Genomic DNA, 8,055 nt, shown 5'->3' with positions numbered 1-8,055 from the left:
TGTCTTCTGAATCTGGCTTGAATTTCTGGCAGTTCTGTTGATATACTGCTGCAACCACTTTTAAGTGACCTTCAGCAAAATTTTACTTTTGTGTAATATTAATATTGTTCCATAATTCCCACATTCTGTTGGATCAGCTTTCTTTGGAATGGGTACAAATATGGATTTCTTCCAGTCAGTTGGCCAGGTAGCTGTCTTCCATATTTCTTGGCATAGATGAGTGAACGCTTCCAGCATTTCATTCTTTTGTTGAAACATTTCACTTGGTATTGTGTGAATTCCTGGAGCCTTGTTTTTGCCAATGCCTTTAGTGCAGCTTGGACTTCTTCCTTCAGAACCATTGGTTCTTGATCATATGCTACTTCTTTAGGTGGTTGAACATTGACCAGTTCTTACTGGAACAGTGACTCTGTGTATTCCTTCCATCTCCTTTTGATGCTTCTTGCTTTGTTCAATATTTTACCCATAGAATCCTTCAATATTGAAACTTGAGGCTAAAATTTTTTCTGTTCTTTTATCTTGAGAAATGTTGAGTACATTCTTCCCTTTTGGTCTGCTAACTCCAGGTCTTTGCACATTCCATTACAATACTTTACTTTGTCTTCATGATTTTTGTCTGATAAGTGAGGAGTAGGTGTATATTCATATATATAAAACTCCTGCCAATTTAATCATCCCTCTTTAAATAACCCCTAATCCAATTAATCATAATTTAGATTTTCTAAATAATTTATATATTGTTGCAGTAATGTTAAAGTTAACCTCCTTAGAAGTGCAGAGATCATCCAAATTATTCACTGGTTATATGCAGCCATTTTATCCATAATAATATATTGCTTTAAGTATATGCAGCCATTTTATCCATAATAATAGGTTGATGAAGCCAGAGCTCATAACCAATGGTTTCTAACTACTACAAGTAAGATAATCCTCAATATGGTCACTTTACTGTGTATCAAACATACATCCCAAAATAAAGAAACAAAATGTAACCATGATGCATAGCGTGCCTTAATAACTTTTAATATTATTTCAAAGGATAGCATTAAATAAATGTCAACATGCTAAGAAATATGACGTTTTTCCCTCTGCAAATAAGATTTTTAGATGATCAGAAGTTAGGTTTTGGCAATGTTTTATGAGGCTGCTAAAGGCTTACATACATGGGTGATTTATAATAGATCAAGCTGCAGGAGGCCAAGGTGAGCGGGATTTGAAGTCTTTCACAGGAATAATCCCTGAAGAAATCAATATTTAGTCTTGAAAGAAATAGAAAGTCTCCTTGGGAGTAAGTTTTAAAGTTTTTATTTAAATATGTTGCCCTTGACAAGTTATTAAACTTTTCATCTGTATAATCAGATATGTGGATATGATTTATAAGCTCCCTGGCAATTCTAAAATTAAACAATAATTATGATACAAGTTTGAAGAACACTCATTTAGAAATAAAGTAGACTCATTTCTTTCATTTTTAAAAATATTTATTAAACAACAAGGACGTGCAAAGCATAGTTCTGGTAAATGGAAGAAATTGAGAAACTCAAGAAAAGCCATCTGCTCTCATATAATCTAGAATAAACAGATACACCCACAAACAAGAAATAAAACACCCAAACCAGTAGCTGTAGAGTCAACTTCGACTTATGACAACTCCGTGTGTGTCAGAGTACGACTGTGATCCATAGGGTTTTCAATGGCTGATTTTCTGACGTAGACTGGCAGACTTTCTTCTGAATTGCCTCTGGGTGGACTCTAACCTCCAACCTTTTGGTTAGCATCTGAGTGCATTAAACATTTGCACCATCCAGGGAAAAGCGGTTAACTAATCTATAGCAGTAAGAGTCCTATGAAGTAAATATGTCATTTAGTTCTAGAAAAGCATATGCCTTATCCCTCATAAAAACTTCCATCTTGATAGTTAAATATTAAAATAGACTTGGGTGCTTAATGTTTGGTATTGGGATGGAAGAGTGGGATGGGACCGGTGATTCCTTCACATAAAATTGTGTTATTTGTTATTTATTTCATGTGGCTTGGTTTTATCCCAAGTAGACTAGATATTCTTTTTATACAAATCCTGTGTTATAATTGTTTTTGATCTATATTTTATAGAGTAGTATTAAATTTACATAGTAAACTCTTAATAATGGGCCTGGGTGATGCAAGCAGTTTGCCGTTGGCTGCTAACCGAAAGGTTGGCGGTTCAAACCCACCCAGCAGCTCCATGGAAGGAAGGTCCTGGAAACTGCTTCCAGAAGGTTACAGCCTTGAAAACTCTATGGAGAAGTTTTTCTCTGCAGTGCATAGGGTCGGCATAGTTGGGGGCCAGTTCGACAGCAGCTAACAACAACCACAACAAGCACTTAATAAATACCTGGGATACTTCCAGAAATCACACTCAAGTTAAGAATTAAAAGACGAATTAATCTACTAATAATTTCCTATCACTAACATGTGCTCATTTTTAACCTATCCCATAAGAAATGCATGTGTGTTGGAGGAAAACTATTAAATTTTTTAAAAGCTATTTTTTTCCACTTATATAAAAGTGATCTCAATATTTCATGTGTCTGGGAATTCTCTCTAATGCAACTAGATACTACTATAGATACATACATTGTCAATAGTACCTACACTGTATGTTCTGAAGAAGTAACATTAAGCATTAAATAATCAGCAGCAAATAGCCGTGATTTGTCATAAAAATCCAGTGAATTTATAACCGGATGGTTAATGAAATCTGATAGCATTGTTTCTTATGTCTTATTATTAATACTTGTTGATATATAACAATTTTACAAGAAGAAAGGGGTGTGTGTGTGTATGTATGTGTGCAGACATGTGTATGTGTCTATGTGGACCTGAGGTTCACATTGAAGAAGTAAGGAATGCTGCTCAAAAAGGAGAGACAAATTTTTTAACTACAAGTTGTTTCATTAAGCTTTATAGTAATGAGATTTAAGTACGTTTAAGTGTGTAGTGAGAACCCAAGGTGGATGGTTAGTGTTATTTCAGATTCCAAGCCACAGTGCCTATCACACAGTTAACATTCAAAATATATTTTTAAATAAAATAACATACCCACATATATTCTCAAAAAGTTCCCAAAGATCCATAGTCCTCTCATTTTTTTTTTTTTTTTTTTACTTTGTTCAGGTATTGTGAAAACCATAGAGACTAAGCTTAAGAAAAACTGTTGTTATCAGGAGCAATAAGTGAATCTTCTTTTACAAAGACAATTATAGTATGGAATAGGCATTCTCTACAGCTTATCATTGTTTCTATGGCAATGATTTATCTTTTCACATGCTTTTATGTAAAATATCTGAGAATCTAGCAATTAGTTCACCTCTTTGTTATACCTTTTCTATAAAGATTTTAGCATGTTTTGAGATGAAATAGAGAGAGGCAAAGATATCTGTTAGCCACTCCACAGGCAAATCAAGATGGCCTTTGAGGTCTTTGGCTCCCAAAAATGATCTGATAGTTCTAAGAAAAGACAACTTTTGTTCTGATTATACATGCAAGCAGTGATAAAATAATGTGTTTTTTTTTTCATTTTTCTGAATAATAAAACCTTCAAATCTTTTATTGTCTTTGAATAAGAAATATTAGTTTCACTTACAGAAATAAATTATTTTATTTAGCAAGATCATTCTTTCTTTGGAAAGACAGTGATGTTGCCCAGTTTTTGTGTGAAAGCTGTCATATTAGGCATATCATCTGTAAAACCCTCAGAATTCAAGGTTCATATGTTGAAGTAATGCAGAGTTGTGCATTGTTAGAGGTAGAGATTCAACAGGCATCGTTTCAATCTAAATCCTTTTAAAAAGTTAAAAAAGCCCAAGTCAGGGTGCCTAAGTAACATACCCATCGTTGTCTATTTGCTGTTTAAAGAGATGCATTTTTTAAAGAAACACCCAATTAGATTTAAAGTAAAAGCCTGAAAGAAGATGAGCGTGCCATGCCAACAGGAAGTAAAAGAAATCTAAAGTGACTGTATTAATATCGTACAAAACAGACTTCACTGAAAAGATCATTACTAGAGAAAAAGAGAGATAGCTCTTAACGCCGTTCTAACAACTTTGCAAGCACACATCAAATATTCACCAAGACAGATTATATGTTGAGCCATGTAGCCAGTCTAAATCGGCTTCAAAAGACTGAATTCTTATAGTATTTGTTACTCTGACCAAAAAGGAGCTAAATCAAGAATCACTGACATTGAAGCATTAAAAGCATGTAAAACTCGTAGATATCTGCGACATAAACAATTCCCTTAAAACAAATGCTTTAGTCAAAGAAGAAATCACAAAGAAAATTAGAAAATATTTGAACTGAATATAATGAAAACAAAATATGCAAATTTTGGGAGACGCAGCTTGTGATGGTTAATTTTAGGCGTCAGCCTCACTAGGCTATGGTGCCCATTTGTTTGATCAAACACTAGTCTAGAAGTAGTTATGAAATATTACATGTGATTGTATCAGTTGACCTTATGTAAAGCAGATTTCCCTCCATAATATGGAGGGGACTTACTCAATCAGTTGAAGGCCTTAAGAGAAAAGAGGGGAGTTTCGTGGAGGGAGTATTCTATAAATAGACATCTTGTCCAAATTCTCTCTTGCCTCCGTCACCTGAAATGTGGATTTTGGGGCACAAGATTGTCTGAATTTTCAGCCTGTCACCTGATCTACCCATTTTGCCAGCCTCTACAATTGTGTAAATTGATTCCTCAAAATAAATCTCTATATACCTATTTCTATGTCTCTCTCTATATCATCTATGCCAGAAGTTCAAGCTGATTCTAAAGAGGACTTGGAATAAGGGATATCATTGTTGTCAGACGGATCTTGGACAAAAGGAAAGAATACCAGAAAGGTGTTTACCTGTGTTTTATCAACTACACAAAGGACTTTGACTGTGTGAATCATAACAAATTATAGATAATGAAAATTCCAGAAAACTTAATTGTGTTCATGCAGAACCTATACACGGATCAAGAAAGGGGCAATCTTTACAACAGAACAAGGGGATACTGTGTGGTTCAAATTGGAAAAGGCTTTCAGTCTACATGCTGAACAAACAATTTGAGAAGCTGGACTATGTGAAGAAGAGTTGGGCATCGGGACACATCGTCAATAAAGAACAATCTTAGAAAAGGGCGTCATGTTTAGTAAAATAGAGGGCCAATGAAAACGAAGAAAACCCTCAATGAAATGGATTATTACAGTAGCTGCCAACAATGGACTCAAATATACCAACAATCATGAAGCCAGCACATTTTGTTCTGTTAATACATAAGGTCTCCATGAGTTAGAGCAGAATCAGTGGTAACTAACAACATCTATATCTATATCCGTATTTCTTTGTCTACCTATTTACCTACCTACCTTACCTATCTACTTATTTATCTGCCTATCTATCTACCTCTTTCTCTCTGTATCCATCCATCCATCCATCCATCCATCCATCCATCTCTTACTGGTTTTGTTTTTCTAAAGAACCTTGACTAAGATACAGCTAAAGTAGTGCTTAAAGGGAAATTGATATCTCTAAATATTTATGAGAAAAAAAGAGTCAAGTATTTATGTTCTAAGTTCCCAATTTAAAAACTAGAAAAATAATAAATTCAATCCAATTAAAATCCCTTTTTTCTAACATTTATTTACTTGTATTAAACAATACAGTAAACCGTGCATAGGTCTTTAGGATGCTTTACGACTAAAGACAGTTGGTAGGATTACTTGTGAAATAATTATTTATCAGTGGAGACTTTTCCAGGTCCTTTCACATCAAATCATTTAGGTGCCTGCCCACTAGAATTAAGTAAGCAAAGCCTAATTTTACCTGTAGGTACTAAATGTGCTTAAGAAAGTGATTGTTCTTACTTTAATAATGGTGTATTTATAGGCCAGCCAAATATTTCTACTACGGTTATATATTACTCGTTTTTCTAGAGGTGACAATTTTCTATCAAAGGGATTGTCTGCTTCCTATGATGTACATTTAATTATTTATCTAAAATGGAAACTGCAAATTGTACCATTCTAGTATATATATGGAGCCCTGGTGGTACAGTAGTTAAGAGCTCGGCTCCTAACCAAAAGGTCGGCAGTTCCAATTCACCAGCTCCTCCCTGGAAATCCTACAGGGCAATTTCATTCTGTCCTATAGGGTCACTATGAGCTGGAACCAACTCGACATCAATGGGTTCAATGGGATGTGTGTGTGTGTGTGTGTGTGTGTGTGTGTGTGTGTGTGTGTGTGCATAAAGGGGTATGCTGAGGTTCGAGAGGCTAATTGACTTGTCCCAGGATTTTTGTCAGGAAAAACTGCTTCTACTAAATATTATAAAATGTGTGACTCCTATAACAGTAACTAATGATAAGAATAATATATGGTCATCAAAAGATCTGACTGCAATCTGGGCAAGGCTGATAGAGCAGATTGCATGCTTTAACTCAGGCAAATCTTCTGGAAGACAATTCAGGGGAATTTGGTCTTATCTGATTTCCTATGATTCACTCTATTTAAGTGGTCACTATGATCTTGGTAAATTCACTGAATGGCAATGCTTTGCTAATGGATATTCCAGGCCATCAGATTTTACCTAAATTGCCTGGACATTTAACCAAAGCATTTGGACACATTATATTACTAGACATAATCATAAACATCTTGAGCCACCTCTTCTTGGAATGAATGATTTTTTTAAATAAATGAATAAAAGATGGATTAATAGGATGTTTTAGTAATATTTGGAAAATTTTTATTTTAAAATTTTACTATCAACACAAATATGCTGCAAAATTTTTCTCTGCTATTTTCTGTAGACGATTTTATTTTCAAAATGTAAATGTTGTGCTTTCATGACAATAAAAAGATCATCTTGTTCATTTTTTAATCCTGCTCTTGGTAACTGAATATTAAATATATCTTGTGACTCTTTACCGTAACTAAAAATAGATTGTTTTTCTAAGATAATGCCAGATTTTTAAAAATCTGTTGTCCAAGGAAAAATATAATTAAATAATTATAATTCAAATGGACAACTATGTTGCCACCTGTAGGTACTAAACATGCGTAAGAAATATTTGCCGTGTTACCACCATGGATAACAGTTTTAAGGTTTAAGATTAGTAGAGGCATATCTATATTTGTTCAGACATGTTTTGGTTGACCATTATTTGTATCTTGTAAAAGTCAGAACTATCTTTAAAATCATTATGCAAATAATGCACACATTATATGTTTTTTGCCAACCGTGAAATCCCCCCGCACATTACTTTCCTATGTGTGCTAAGCGCATTATATGTGCGGGTGTATTATTTGCAAAAAATACGGTAGTTCACATAAAAATTCCACACGGCCACAATCAGAAGAACCTCAGGAAAGTTTTCTTGTTTCAAAAAACATATACATGATGTATTTTTTCCATTCTTTGATTTTTAACATATTTGTCTTTGTTTCTAACGTGTGTCTCTTGGAGACAACGTATAGATGGACTGTTTTTATCCATTCTTTCAGTGTCTATTTATGCATGCATTTAAGGCATTTACACCGTGATTATCAATAGGTGTGAGTTCATAGCTGTCATTTTGTAGTGCTTTTTTTTTTTTTTTGTAGTACTAACATTTTCTTTCTTCCTCTTACTCTCTGTGCTGAATTCCTTTTGTTTGTGGATTTTCTTTTCATTCCTTTCATTTTTGTAGATTTTGTGTTTACTGAGAATTTATGCTTTTCTTCATTTTTTTATATTTTTTTATATTTTATTGTACTTCAGGTGAAGGCTTACAGAACAAATAGTTTCTCATGAAATAGTAGTACACATGTTGTTTTATAACACTGATTAACAACCCCACAACATACTAACCCTCTAAATTCTAAACTTTTTTTTTTGGTGAAAATACACATAGCCAAAGATACACCATTTCAAAAATTTCTACATACACAGTTCAGTGACATTGACTACGCTTTTCGAATTGTGCTGTTATTCTCACTTAAGATGAAGGCTTACAGAACAAAATAGTTTCTCATTTAACAGTTACTACA

This window comes from Trichechus manatus, unplaced genomic scaffold, assembly GCF_000243295.1.
Source record: "Trichechus manatus latirostris isolate Lorelei unplaced genomic scaffold, TriManLat1.0 scaffold00007, whole genome shotgun sequence".
Taxonomy (NCBI): domain Eukaryota; kingdom Metazoa; phylum Chordata; class Mammalia; order Sirenia; family Trichechidae; genus Trichechus; species Trichechus manatus.
Note: the sequence above shows the minus strand (reverse complement) of the source record.